The 15,296-nt window shown below is 37.4% G+C and overlaps 1 long non-coding RNA gene across 3 annotated transcripts in view; it reads right to left on the minus strand.

Annotated features, from left to right (window-relative positions):
• Positions 1-15,296, minus strand: part of LOC124964603 (uncharacterized) — a 95,114-nt gene that overhangs the window by 46,398 nt on the left and 33,420 nt on the right. The window contains exon 4 of one of the 3 annotated variants that reach the window (XR_007105004.1): positions 12,716-12,909. The exons of the other annotated variants lie outside the window; for them this stretch is intronic. This is a non-coding gene — a long non-coding RNA (uncharacterized LOC124964603). Of the gene's footprint in view, positions 1-12,715; positions 12,910-15,296 lie in introns of those variants that run through there. 3 annotated transcript variants of the gene reach the window in all.

The following is a 15,296-nucleotide window of genomic DNA, read 5'->3' on the forward strand; positions in this document are numbered from 1 at the left end:
TGATAAACAAATGCCAAAAGAATTTACAAAAATAAGGCCGGCATTACAGAACATTCTCAGCAAAATATTCCAGGAGGAAGAGATGAAAAATAATGATACAAATCCACAAAGGAAGGAAATACCCTAAAGGAACAATCAAATATCCAGTCGTGCCAAAAAAAAAAAAAAAAAAACCAAAAATGAGCCAAATGACCTGGGAATACAAATCACATCTCAATAACCCTGAATGTTAATGGCCTGAACTCATCAATCAAAACACATAGACGGGAAGATCGGATTGAAAAGAAAGATCCAAAAATTTGCTGCCTACAAGAGATTCATCTCATAGAAAGAAGTCCCACAGACTAAAGGTGAAAGGATGGGGAAAAATATACCATGCACATGGACACAGCAAAAAAAACCCAAGTATCCATCCTCATTTCAGATAATGTGGACTTCAAGCCAAAGTTAGTCAGAGGGATAAAGAAGGACATTTCATACTGCTTAAGGGAAACATAAATCAGCAAGACATAACAATCATAAATATCTATTCCCCAAACAGTGGCTCATCCATGTACGTCAAACAAATCCTTCTCAATTCCGGGAGTCAAACAGACCAAAACACAATAATACTAGGTGATTTTAACACACCTTTCTCACCACTGAACAGATCCTCCAAACAAAAATTGAACAAAGAAAACATATATCTCAATAACACAATCAATAATTTAGACTTAACAGACATTTATAGAATATACCATCCAACAAAGAGCAAATATACTTTCTTCTCAGCAGCACATGGATCCTTGCCAATATCATTCTAAATGGTGAAAAACAGAAAGCATTTTCCCTAAAAACTGGAACAAGGCAGGGATGCCCTCTTTCTCCACTTCTACTCAACATTGTCCTCGAAACTCTAGCCAGAGCAATTAGACAGATCAAGGAAATTAAAGGGATACGAATAGGAAAAGAAGAACTCAAACTATCCCTATTTGCTAATGACATGATTATATATTTAGAGGAACCAGAAAATTCCACCAGAAAACTTTAGAACTCATAAGTGAATTCAGTAAAGTAGGAGGATATAAGATTAATGCTCATAAATCCAATGCATTTTTACACATAAGTGATGAATCTTCAGAAAGAGAAGTTAGGAAAACTACCCCATTCATAATAGCTTCAAAAAAATTAAAATACTTAGGAATCAATCTAACAAAAGAGGTGAAAGACCTCTACAATGAGAACTACAGAACACTAAAGAAAGAAATTAAAGAAAACCTTAGAAGATGGAAAGATCCCCCATGTTCTGGATAGGCAGAACTAATATTGTCAAAATGGCCATACTACCAAAAGTGCTATACAGATTCAATGCAATTCCAATTAAAATCCCAATGATGTACCTTACAGAAATAGAGCAAGCAGTCATGAAATCCATGTGGAAGAATAAGAAACCCAGAATAGCTAAAGCAATCCTTAGCAGAAAGAGTGAAGCAGGGGGTATTGCAATACCAGATCTTCAACTCTACTACAAAGCAAGAGTAACAAAAACGGCATGGTATTGTCACTAAAATAGACAGGTAGATCAATGGTACAGAATAGAGGACATGGACACAAACCCAAGTAAATACAATTTTCTCATACTAGACAAAGGTGCCAAAAATATGCAATGGAGAAAAGATAGCCTCTTCAACAAATGGTGCTGAGAAACTGGAAATACATATGCAACAGAATGAAACTAAATCCCTATCTCTCACCCTGCACAAAGCCCAACTCAAAATGGATCAAGGACCCCGGAATCAGACCAGAGACCCTTCATCTTATAGAAGGAACAGTAGGTCCAAATCTTCAACTTGTTGGCTTAGGATCAGACTTCCTTAACAGGACTCCCATAGCACAAGAAATAAAAGCAAGAATCAATAACTGGGATAGATTGAAACTAAATAGCTTTCTCTCAGCAAAGGAAATCATCAGGAATGTGAAGAGAGAACCTACAGAGTGGGAGAAAATCTGCCACTCATACTTCAGATAGAGCACTAGTTTCCAGAATATATAAAGAATTCAAAAAACTCTACCACTCTACACCAGAATACAAATAACCCATTCAACAAATGACTAAGAATTTGAACAGACACTTCACAGATCTAGAAGCAATCAACAAACATATGAAAAAATGTTCACCATCTTTAGTAATAAGAGAAATGCAAATCAGAACTACACTAAGATTCCATCTCACCCCAATTAGAATGGCGATTATCAAGAATACAAGCAACAATAAGTGTTGGTAAGGATGTGGGGACAAAGGTACACTCTTTACACTCATACATTGCTGGTGGGGCTGCAAATTAGTTCAGTCACTCTGGAAAGAAGTGTGGAGATTCCTTTGAAAACTTGGAATGGAACCACCATTTGACCCAGGTATCCTACTCCTCCGCCTATACCCAAAGGACTTAAAATCAGCATACTACAGAGATACAACCACAACAGTGTTCATAGCCGCTAAATTCACAATAGCCAAATTGTGGAACCAACTTAGATGCCCCTCAATTGATGAATGGATAAAGAAATAGTGGCATATATATACAATGGAATATTACTCAGCCATAAAGAATAATAATATTATGGCATTTGCAGGCAAATGGATGCAGTTGGAGAATATCATGCTAAGTGATATAAGCCAATCTCAAAAAAGGACGAATGATCTCACTGATAAGAGGATGATGATACATAGTGGGGGGTGGGAGGTAGGTAAGAATGGAGGAAGGAGGGACTGTATAGAGGGATAAGAGGGGTGGGAGAGGTGGGTAGGGAGAAAAAAATAACAGAATGAATCAAAAACTATTGCCCTAGGTAAATGTATGATTACACAAATGGTATGCCTCTACTTCGTGTACAAACAGAGAAACAAGATGTATCCCATTTGTTTACAATAAAAATGAATTAAAAAGAAAAAGAACTGAATCCAATTCAGTGTTTCAGGTTGTAAATATCAGGGTGGTTCAGAGGAAGTGAGACCTACGCAGGCTCCTGGGAGGAAAAGAAGCATCTTGAGGGCTGATGGCTCTGTTGATTTTATTCAACAGTGTACCCCTTGTGCCTAGAACAGAGTCTGGCTCATAGTAGGAGCTGGGCAAATATTTGATAAATTAATGAATGAAAGATGACAGGGCCTGGATCTCTCCCGGATTTAGAGAATCCAAAAGGAAAAGAAGTCATTCCAAATAGTGTGAGCATTACTTTTCCAAATCACCTTGCAAAATGTTAGGAATTTTTGTGAACTATTGCTACCTGACCATTCCAAAACTGGCTCTTTATCCTTGCTTGTCTCACTCTACGAAGTCCTGCTTTCCTTTACTGCAGTAAAGGAACAAGAATTCTTTCTAATGCTAGAATGCAGATAGACTCATTAACCCAAAGAGTATTTTGGTTGAAATAAAGAATAGATAAGCTAAGTTAAATACTAAACTAATTACAGGGTATCCATGTGTTTAGTTGAATTTATATCTTGATGTTCTTAAGCATATAACTGCCCATTATGTCTTCATTAAAGTATTCAAAGGTATTCCCAGATGAATTATAATGCTTAAAAATAATACAAGAAAAAAGCTTTTGAATGCACATCTCTGAAAGAAAAAGACTCTTCTTAGAAGGAGATGGTTTAGTATTTTCGGCTCTAGTATTTTCATGAAACAGTCTAACATGAGGAAAAATCTATTACAGAAAATCTTTAAGGTAGAAGATATCTGATGATGGGAATATAAGAAGGCTTACCTTTAAAGAAAATCATCAGGGAATGTAATAACAGTTTACAAATCTTAGCAAGAAGTGACTTTTTTTTTTAATAGCTGGAGTAAGTGAGCCATGGACTTCTTCATGGATTTTCCTCTAAGACAGTAGATCTAATCCTCCTATTGTCCACTCTCACATCTATTGAGAGATTAGTTGGTAACCAAATAAAGTTAAAGAAAATTACCTCTTAATTTTCTAGGAAAGTCAGAAACTAAAATTAATGATGAAATGAATAAAAAAAAAAAACTGCTCATCTCCTGTGTGAACTCAAATGACCTTTTGGCTTCTCAAAATGAGGAGTCTGACATTTTTTTCTGGCAGTCTGACTGAGAAGATAAGATAAATTGGAATTCCTGAGATGATCAGGGATACTTATCAGTAGGAATAGCTTCAAGGGAAACGTCTGTTTTCTATCTCCTAGATACTATGAAAGCATTGACAGGAAGAAATTTTTGTATTTGATTAAAAAAAAAAAAAAACAAGCCACATGTATCAAAATGTTCTACAGCATATCAGTTCAGTGTAAAAACAAATTTATCCTCATAATGACTGAAGCTTTTTAAAATACTGTCCCCTGCCCCTTACTCCTTAGCCACCCCCTGCTTGGCCACTGTCTTCCACAGAGATAGTGTTAGTTGGCCTCTGTCCTGTGTTCATTACAGACATCATTACTTTAATCTAAACCTGACCATTCCGTGACATTCACAAGTATTCCTTACAGCTGGCAAGGGCCAGTAATGTAGGTAGTGGCAATTGGTGACTGAGGAAATAGTTTATGGTGACAGTTTATTCCACTCTCTGTACTTCAGGGTCCATCTCTGCCCACTGGGGCCACCTATGGGAGTAACATTGGCAGTGCTCCAAATAGACTATGCACACTTTTTGGTTCTTTCCCAGCACCAGACTCAACCCCTAAAGGTCAACATTCATTTCACTTATTTCCTTAAGGCTCAGCGCTAACACTCTAGCATATTTTCCTGCTGTAAGATTTCAAGTTTTTATTACTCCCAAAGGGGCCAGAAAAGTTACAGAAAAGTCCTTCCTTGCTTGTATTGTCAGTTGCAAAACACTTGAGCTAAAAACAAGAAACTTAAAAGCATCAGATATAGTTTTTAATGGCTATTTGGATTTAGAGACATCTTTCAAATTTGCATCCTGATGTGAATCCTAATAGCATGATTAACACAATTTATATAAAGAAAAATCTACTGAGAAGTGAAAAAATTCTGCCTACTTATTTCCAGTGAGAGTGACCAGGATATGCTGGAAAAAACTGGGTAACAGCACTGCCCTCTCTGTGTTGCTGTTTTGCTTACACCCTTTCACAGTTTCCTTACAACATTAGCACATGTTCATCAGAATTTTGCTGGTAGCAAGGAACAAAAAAGCAACTTTAAAAAGGTTAGTAAAAAATAGGCTCTTGGGTCACGTGGATGAAAATTCCAGAGTATAGGACTGGTTCTAGATAGATCCAGAATTTAAAAATACTTCCAAGAATTTGTCTGTTTTAGTGTGGGGTGTAGGTAAGCTGGGTATCCAAGGTATAAGACTTGAATGCAGCCAGATTGTGCAAGCATTGAGCCCATTTGCACAGTCTTCCCTTCTGAAATTGGTTCTTTAGGCATCTCATTTGCCTCATCCTAGCCTGATCATCAGCTCCATCTCTCAGCTCTTGTTTATGTGTTGCCTTCTTTCTCAGGTGAGTTTTTTATAGGAAGTACCCAGAAGCTCACCAAAGCTCCAGGCACAGTTCCATGAGTTTAGCAAGCTTTCTCCTCACCACGTGTGCCTGTTATAAAACCCATTCCCCAGTAATTTCAGGAAAGAATAATCCCACAGTTTGTGCACATTGGTTCCAATTAACCCACCCCAGATGTGTCAAAATCACTCAATGTACTCCGCTCCCCAAACTATTCCTTTTTCTCCAGGCTATTCAGCTAAACTATACTTCTCAGGTCCCTTGAACCTAACTCTGCTCACATGACAAGTTCTAACCCATGAAATGTAAGTGGAAGTGAAGCCTCATCTCCTCTAGATCCAGACCCTTTCCATATCTACTTCTTCATTCATTGATGCTGGACACAGAACATTCAGCAGGTGACCCAAGGACTCTGAAGCTCCAGTGTATGGCAGAGCTAGTAGAGGAAAAGAGTCCCTGGGTCCCTGTTTGGAGGAAGTCATCATGAAGCAGCACTTGATCAGGAATACATGAAATGGTGTGTGTGTGAGTGTGTGTGTGTGTGTGTGTGTGAGTGTGTGTGTGTGTGTGTGTGTGTGTGTGTGTGAGAGAGAGAGAGAGAGAGAGAGAGAGAGAGAGAGAGAGAGAGAGAGAGGGAGAGAGAGAGAGAGAGAGAGAGAGAGAGAGAGAGAGGAGAGAGAGAGAGAGAGGAACTACCACTGAGATTTGGGGAATGTTTGTTATGAGAGCTAGTATGAAGTGTTGAGATGAAACTAAATTCCCTGCTTTGTCAATTTCCTCTGGGTTCTTGTCTTGCAAATTTTGAAGAATAAAATCCATGGATAATCATAGAAAAGTAAAGAGAGTAGGATTTATTTAAACAAGAAGAGATAGAACTCCCGCCATGCAGGAGGGGACTTGATAGCAGAAAAATCCATTTTGGTGTGCCAACTTAGGAGTTTATACATGGTTCTGGGCAGAACATGAAGCAAAACTATGTAAAATAGGTATTGAAAAGGCATCCTGGCCACCATCTGGGTTCATTTCCATTCTCCTTCCTGTAATTTCCATCTGGGTTCCCCCCTATCTTCCATTTTTCTCCTCTGGGAAAAAGGAGTTGGCTGGAGGTGTTCCTGCAGTTGAGCCTCAAGATCTTTTATATTTGAAATAGGCCTTGATGGTCTACCAGTTAGCCTCCAGGTGTGGTTGAATGAGGCCCATTATCCTGACTGCCTGGTCATTTTATTGTCTATTATTTCATCTGGATTCAGTATTACTTGTTCTATACAATCCACTGGGTACATGCCTTGTTTCCGAAGCCATTACTAGTGTCAAAATAGATTGGATATGTTGATATTTGAAGTGTGACATATGTATAAAGCATACAGTTATTGTTTGCTTTTTACACATGTTGAACATTTATACCTTTTAATTACAATAAAATAAAAGAGATTGAGTAAAATACAAAAAAAAAAAAAAAAAACTGGATATTCTGAATAGCTAAGCATGGGTCATGTGTTATCTTTGGAGACCCAAGTTAGGTTAGGTACAGTCCACAGAAAGAGCCATGAAGGAGCACTATCACAGAAAAAAGGACAAATGTTAGGAGAAAGATAAACAAAACCAAATGTCCACTTGCACATAACTCTTTCTACTTTAAGAATATACAACACTGAAGTTTCCTTTGCAACCTCTGTTGTTCCTATCTTTCATCTTCCTGTCTGCCTCTTTCTTTGACTCATCTTCTTGGTCTACTGTCTTATGTACCTTTCACTTTCCTCTGAAATATTCCTACTTAATCTGAAAACACAGTATGGATCCTTGTCTTTCTTCACAAAGTTTCTTCACATCCAAGGTAAGTTCCATGCTCTTCTTGTTCTCATGAGGCCCTATTGTTTCTCTTCTGTTGTCTGACCTCATTATAAATTATTTAACTGTGGAAGGCTCAAAGGATGAATGGGCCTAGTCATCATCTTGTTCCCAGCCCCTGGTGCAGTGCTTCCACCTGGTTGAAATATTCAGACAAAAGCAGAAAAGAAATAATTCAATTATCCCACTCACTTTTCCCAGAGGATATCTACAAGATATGCATTGCCACTCCTATTACGGGAAAAATAAAAAAAATTCTAATAATAAAAAAATCATTAACTGCATGGATGTTTCTAAAGCATTTGTCTATTTTCTAAATCTTATTGTGCTACTGAATCTCAGAGCTAAATTTAAGATAAGGTACACATAATTTATTTCATGTAGGAGACATTATGGGAATTTAGTTATGTCAAGAACTTACCTGTATAATTACTGTGTGTGTCACGAAAAAAAATCAAGACAAAGAAAAATTTTGAACTAAAAATTTCTTTGTGGGAGTAGAATTCATTTATTTTTCTGTTTTTCCCAATTTGGAAATTCACAAAAGATCCAACTAGTACCCAACACATGCCTGATAGAAGAATAAAACTAAGAATTTTTTAATTTTCTTGTGATCTTTCTCTCAAATAAAGATAATGTACTCATTGTCTGACGAAAACTGAACTCTCCCTACCTCCCTATTAAAAATTGTAAAAAAAAAAAAAAAACCTAGTCAGAGGTTTCTGAAACCTCCATTGATAGCACACAATGGCCTGTTCTTATAAGATGTTTCTTGGCCCTTAAGCAAGTCACTGTTAGTTAATATGATGAAAGGGTGAGAGATGAGAAGAGGGACACTGAGGATTCATCAGCCAAACCCTGTCCTGGCAGGGGACATAGGACAGAAGGAATTCATAAATAACAGACTGGGATAAGAGAAACTGAATTTTTATCTTAATGATAAGAAAAAGATAAATCTTCAAAGTAATTGTTTCTCAGTATCTTTTAGGTTAGAGAAAGAGAAAGGAAAAGAGTGGATGGAGGAATGAATGAGCAGTTTCCATGAGCCAGAGCCCATGCCAAGGTGGTCTTGTACCCTCTTTCCTCATGAACTTCTTGGTGCCACTATGGTTGAGACCATTTTCCCACTATCTCAGGGTGCCTATGAAGATGTGTAATGCTGAATAGTATTTTCTAAACTACATACTTGGGAAATAAGACTGCCACTTTCTGTCACTGTGACCTGGTGTTCATTCTTTGTGAACATACTGAGTCTAATCCCTAGAACCTGTGAATATGTCATCTTGCATGGCACCAGGGACTTTGCAGATGTGAGACTTAAACATGGGAGATTATTCCAGGTTATCTAGGTAAGCCCAACCTAATCACAGGAGAAACTTTCCTAGCTGTGGTCAGAAAGAGAGAGGACTACAGGAGGTCAGAGATACAAAATTGCTACCTTTGAAGATGGAGGAAGGATAAGTCAAGGAATGTAAGCAGCCTCTAGAACTGAAAAGAACAAGAAAATGGATTCTCCTCTTAAGCCTTCAGAAATAAAGTAACCCTAATAAGTGAATTTTAGCCCAGTCAGATCCATGACCTATAGAACTATATAATACAAATTTTTCATTGTTCCAAGCCACTAAATTTATGATCTTTCATGTTGAGTATCCCTTATCTGAAATACTTGAGACTAGAAACATTCCAGACTTCAGATGCTTTTGGATTTTGAAATATTTGCACATTCTTAATGATATATCTAGGGGATGGTAGTCTAAGGATGAATTTATTTATGTTTCATTTACACCTTACGCATATATCCAGAGAGTAATTTTGTATAGAATTTTTAGTGCTCCTGAATTTTGGCTGTGACCTGTCACATGAAATAAGGTGTGGAATTTTCCACTTGTAACAGTAGGTCAGCATTTAAAATCTTCATATTTTGGAGCACACAGGATTAAAAATCTTGGGATAAGAGATGCTCAACCTGTACGTTAATTTATTAGTGCTATTAAGTTGTCCACTGGCATTTTCATGTCACAGCATGGTTGTGTAATAAACCTGTGAACCCCTAATCTGATTTTAAATTCACAATTAGGTGGTGAGATCCTTGAGGAATCTGTCATCCACTGGTGTTCCCACAGTGCTGGGCACCAAATAGGTGATTCTGATTTGCATCATATAGCAGGGCATTATTCAACCAGTGAGGAACTCCTCAAGAAAGTGGGAAAGTAAAACTGAATAAGAGATATGGTTGTGGAACCCCAACTCAGTCTATGTCTTGGCAACTATTGAATACTCAGGAAAGGCTGGGAACAGGGTCATCTGTGACACTTGGTGGCCTCTCCACAAATGTTTCCCTCTAACTACTATACAAAGATAAGCTGTAATGTTCTAGAATTAGTTTGGAGAGCAAAATGAAGCTGGCAAGATGAATCCGAATGGTAAGAGAGAGCAGAATCAAAAGGTGATGGGCCCTGAAGCCACCCTGCCTCAGGAAGGAGCCCTCTAGCTCATAGTCCCATTGAACACCACTCAAACCTGAGTTCTGTTACTCTGCAAACCTGAGAAGGCTTCTGATCTTCATAGTGTTACCTCATTTTTTTTCTAGAACTTTCCAGAAAGTTTCTAGAAATAGTTATTTTGTATGGGAGAATCCTAGGGTCCTTTTCTGGTTAACTTTGGCTTAAGTCCTTCATCCTGTCCCAATAACTCCCTTTCAATCAGTGTGACAACTATCTGCCCTTGAGACTGAGAGGCCAAAGCAAATAGATTAGTGCTGCTATCTTCAGAATGCAGACAGCACTCTTGATGTTGGACAAGTAGCATAGTGGTTTCCGAATTGTCCACCAACCAAGTGCAGCCAGCCCAAGTCACTCTGCCAAGTTTGGTTCCCAAGGGACCTTACAGAAACTATAAAACAAGAGAGAAAGATATGCACATTTGGATAATAAATGCATTTCCACTAGTACCCTTTTTCCCAGTCCCATTTCAGCAATACAGGAGGCTATTACAGAAGACTATGTTTTATCTTTTTTATTGCAAGTTCAGGCAATTATCACTTTATTGCTATATAGTCTCATTTTATCCAAATATGCCCAAGAGTCAAATTCTCATATCTCTTTTCTCTTTCATGGATTAAAATCAATTATTTATCCAAATGAGACTTTTTTGTGTGCTGTATTGCCATGGCCACCTCCCCTCAGTATCTAATGTCTCTTATCAAGAGAATGGCTCTGTCGTTCTCTCTTCTCAGACTGAAGTCCAGAACAGCGACTTTGCCTACTCATAGTGGCAGCCTCCACACTGAGTTTGTAGGACTGGAAGTTTATGAATTCTTTTGATAACCCCACTTCCTTCTTGTTGCACTTCTCAATGCATCTAGTCTATCATGTTAGGATAGCTATGACCAGTTCCTGTCATGATAATTCGGATATATTCCATTCTACTTTAAACATGGTTGTTTTATATTTTGTTGAGGAGATGGCAATTTCTACTTCCTTAAGCCCAGAAACATAGAATAAATTCAATTTCCAGTCATTGTATTATTTGAACTGGAGTTAGAAGGGACTCAGAAATTATCTGACTCAAATTCTTCATTTTTATACAGAAACAAAGTTCTCTTCCAAAGTCAGAAATTCATCTGGACAGTAGAATTTGCAATAGAATCAAACTCCTTCAAAGCTTTTGCCATTACTTCAAGCCATTCCCAGAAAATGGCTGCTGGAAGCCTCTTGGCCATTCCACATCTCCTTGACCATAACCCCATATCACACGCTGCTCCCCCCAAATTATTTTTATATCTTTTTATTTTAATGAAGGACATCTTTATATCATTCAGCATGAGCTGTAGGATGGCTTCTATCTATTGGTGAGGTGGGGGCATATTGTTTTCCAGCCTAATGGCTGCTCAGGCCCTAAGACTCTAGGTGTTAGACTGATGTCACTACTGAACTGGATTTTGGTTCTTTGTGCCAACATCATTCACTCTTACTGCTATGATCCATGTGGCAGCATTGTGGCCCTGGGATAGACACAGGTAAGTGTGCTAACTTGTCAGGTGGCATCTATATGCCAAACCTACGAAGATTATGCAGAAAGACCTGAGTAAGCAAAATGTACTTTGTCATAAAAACACCATTGAATCATTCCTCAGACAGAACTTCTTGGCAAGATACATAATTCTGTTTTACTTTCTGAATAGTCTTGTGGCGAAGATGAAATAAGATGGCATGAGCAAGCACAGAAACTTTTCATCCGTAAAAATCAATGTAGTCAACATTGCTGTTAAGTACATATCTTTATTTTACTGGTCGCTTTATAAATTTTTCCTTAAAATGTGGACAGAATTGCCACATGTAATGTAATAAAAATTATCTGGGAAGAATTTGCTAATTCTCTTATTTTGGTCAAATGATTCCCCCAGATGGATGTGGAACCAAGACCCAAATCCAATATTGGCTGTGTCAAATGAAGAAATGGAAATAAATTTGAAAAGTGGGAACTTTGAATGGAAAAATTTTTTCCTTGCTTTCCAACTTAGGGTATGCTTAGAAGTGTTAGTCAGTTTTCAGATTCCAGAGTGGGAGAACGGGATTTCAAATGGAAAATTTTAAGTGCCAAGAGCCTCTCCTCTTCAGGATAACATTTTTTTTTCCCTTGAATTCTCTGAGTTCTTTTCTTTTGCTGAACTATTTCTAACCATCTTATTAGTCTTTATATGTCATAATGGGCACACTTACGTTTAGATATTTTTGCAGTTTTTTCGATGATGCGAAGTGTAAGTGTATTTTGTAAGATTTCATAAATGTATTATAAATGAAGAATTTAAAGAGTAACAATAGACAGAGAAAATCAGGGCACTTGCTTCATCATAACCCTCTCCTCTTTCAGCATACTGGGTTTTAGGCAGGAGCAAGTCTTTCATAAACATGAAAGTTAAATACTTTTAATTGGGTTTGTTTTGAGTTTGATTGGTGTTTTTTGTTTTTTTCTCGGCACCTGTAAGTTGTTACAATTGTGTTAAACTCTTAAGGAAATAGATGCACTCTACATTCAAGTTGTTGAAATTGTAACTACCTTGTTTGTGTAGGTGGATTCCTGATGTGATTTATGGGATAATTAGTGTAAGTACATATTATGTATGCATTAAGATTTTAGATTAGCTTGCCTCAAACACTATGAGAGAAATAGGAAGTCTTTAGTCTTAAATTCAGTGTTGTTGTACAACTTGCAAGATTGATGCACTGAGAACACACTCATCTTAATTCCTCACCTCAGGGAAATGGCAATCTTCCTCTCCTGCTCTCTGATATGTTACAGTTTGTATCATCACCTGAGGAGTTCATCTGGGTATAATGGTGGTGTTTGCTTCCAAATACACCTCTAGTGATTACAGAACAGAAGGCCTCCAGACCAAATTAGTGTCCTTGAGTCACATGGTTTATTCAATCAATTTAAAACACAGTGAGAAGCAAGGGGAAAGGGCTAGGGTAAGAGTTTAATACACTTATATTAAGGAGTAGAAGGACCATTCTCCCAGAGTCCTCTGTCTTTAATCCAAAAGTCAGAGAACCTGGAGTTTTGTTGTACAAGGGCAGGAGAAGATGGATGCCCCACTCCAAGAGAGGTACATAGAGGTAAAAGAGAAAGACAGAGAGAGAGAGAGAGAGAGAGAGAGAGACTATTAATTCCCTTTTTCTCTTCTTTTTTTATTCTGTCCAGTCTCTTGTTGAATGGATAGTGCCCACTCACACAGAGGATGAATCTTCCCTAAACAGTTCACTGTTTCACAAGTCAACCTCCTATAGACACTCCCAGAAATAATGCTTTACCAGTTCTCTCAGTATTCCTTAATCCAGTCCAGTTGACATTTAAAATTAATCATACCCTATCTTCTGTCTCTCTTTGATATATACCCTTTTTACTTTGTCTATGTATGTCTCCCAGTTTACTCGTTTATCTAAACCTAATACATGTCACAAATTGTGTATATTTCTTATTAACTACTTGTCTACATATCTTTGTTTTACCCTATACATCCTAAAACTTGCATCTATTTCATTTATTTTCTTGTTTTCTATGGAATAATTAAATATTATTAATATGCAACATACTTAACACAATATAGCACCTTCATAACTGGTTGAGCAGTGTGATAAGAAAAAGTAGAATTACTAGACATTCAATAAAACATATTATTTATTGCTGGGGGATATTTCTTTGTGTTTGTGTCCTCTTAATGGCCAAACAATAGGACCCCAGAAATCTAAGAAATTATTTCTTATTTCGGTTAATAGCACTATGATTGTCCCAGGTGCTTACCTTCAAAACCCAGATACCATTCTTATTTCTTTCTAGTCCTCACTTTCCCATATATCAATACATCCTGTTGGTTATGCCTCCTGTACATATTTTAAATCTATCAACTTCTCTCTATATTTAATATTATCACTCATCCTCATTTAGGACACAATTTCTTCATCTCTTGCCTTGACAAGACAATAGCCTATCAATAGCCAAGCATCGCTGTGACCTCACCTGTCCATCTGCAGTTCATTTTTCACATGGCAAGCATAAATATGTAAATTGATGTGGGTGTCTTCAAATTGCTTTTAATCAGTGTAAGTCAAGGTGTAGTCAGTGGAAATGGCAACAACCCAAATGTCCATAAGTAGACAAATAGGTAAGTAATATGTAGTATATCCATACCATGGGCTATTATTTATTCAGAAAAAGGAAGAAAGTTCTGAAACATTCTACAACATAGATGAATTCTTGATTCATTATGCTAGAGAAAAGAAGCTAGTTATAAAAGATCACATATTGTATGATTCCATGTATCTAAAATGTTCCAAACAGGCAAATCTCTAGAGACAGAAAGAGCAGTAGTGATTGCATAGAGCTGGGGAGGAGTGGATAAGGGAGTGCTGAATCAATTGCTAAAGGGTTAGGGTCTTTGTAGTGATGAAAATGTTCTAAAATTCACTATGGTAATGGTTGTACTTATCTGTCAACATACTAAAAATAAATGATTTCTCACCAAAGGTATTTTTTAAAAGTAGTCAGTGGACAGATTTGTAATTCATATGGGAGCTTGGAAAAGTACAAATTCTCAGGCCCTACCCAGATCCACTAAAAATTCTCTAGAGGTGAGCCTAGCAATTTGTGCTTTAACAAACACTAAACTTAGAGAAACACAAACATAAATTGCAATGCAAATTCCATATCAGGTGCTACTGGGCCCCACAAGACCTCAGCAGCTCTCCAACATCAGTTCCTTTCCCAACTGCGTTCATCGTCTTTCTCTACCATCAGCATGATGAATGATTCCTTATCTGAGGTCTTTGTGTTATCAATTCACCTTAGTTAGAATGCCCTCCCCTAAGATCTATTTATGTCTGGTTCATTTTACCATTCAGTTTTTAGTTTAAATGTCATTTCCTCAGAGAAGTCCTCCTAGACTATCTCCCCTAAGTTACAGCACCCTGTTATATTTGTCTTCCCTACAGTTTTAACTATATAATATTTTCTATTGTATTTATTTGTGGACTGTTTGCCTGCCTTCCAGAACATAAGCAGGTTCTTCCATCTAACTTAATAAATTTTGTCAAATTGATGAGGAGACATGAATATTAAGCCCAAGTGCCTGTGAATGGACAGTTTACCACTCAATACACCCTGTACCTGGTTTCTGAATCCTTTAAGTCTTGCCAAGGGATTGTGCTGAAAACTGTCCTACCTCAATGAGCCACATTTCCTAGAGGCACAAATGACCACCCTAAACTAAGGACAGAAGAGAAAGACAAGCAAAATGAATGAGGAAGCAATTTTTCTTCTTCTTCTTTTTTTTTTTTTTTTTTTTTTTTTTTTTGCGGTGCTGGGGATTGAACCCAGGGCCTCGTGCTTGCAAGGCAAGCAGCAATTTTTCTTCTTAATCTCACAAAAAATTCCTCAGGAAAGGACCCCAAACCTGCTACAAATTAGATGCCAAAAAAGTATTTGG

The sequence above is a fragment of the Sciurus carolinensis genome, chromosome 14 (assembly GCF_902686445.1).
Source record: "Sciurus carolinensis chromosome 14, mSciCar1.2, whole genome shotgun sequence".
In the NCBI taxonomy this organism is placed as follows: domain Eukaryota; kingdom Metazoa; phylum Chordata; class Mammalia; order Rodentia; family Sciuridae; genus Sciurus; species Sciurus carolinensis.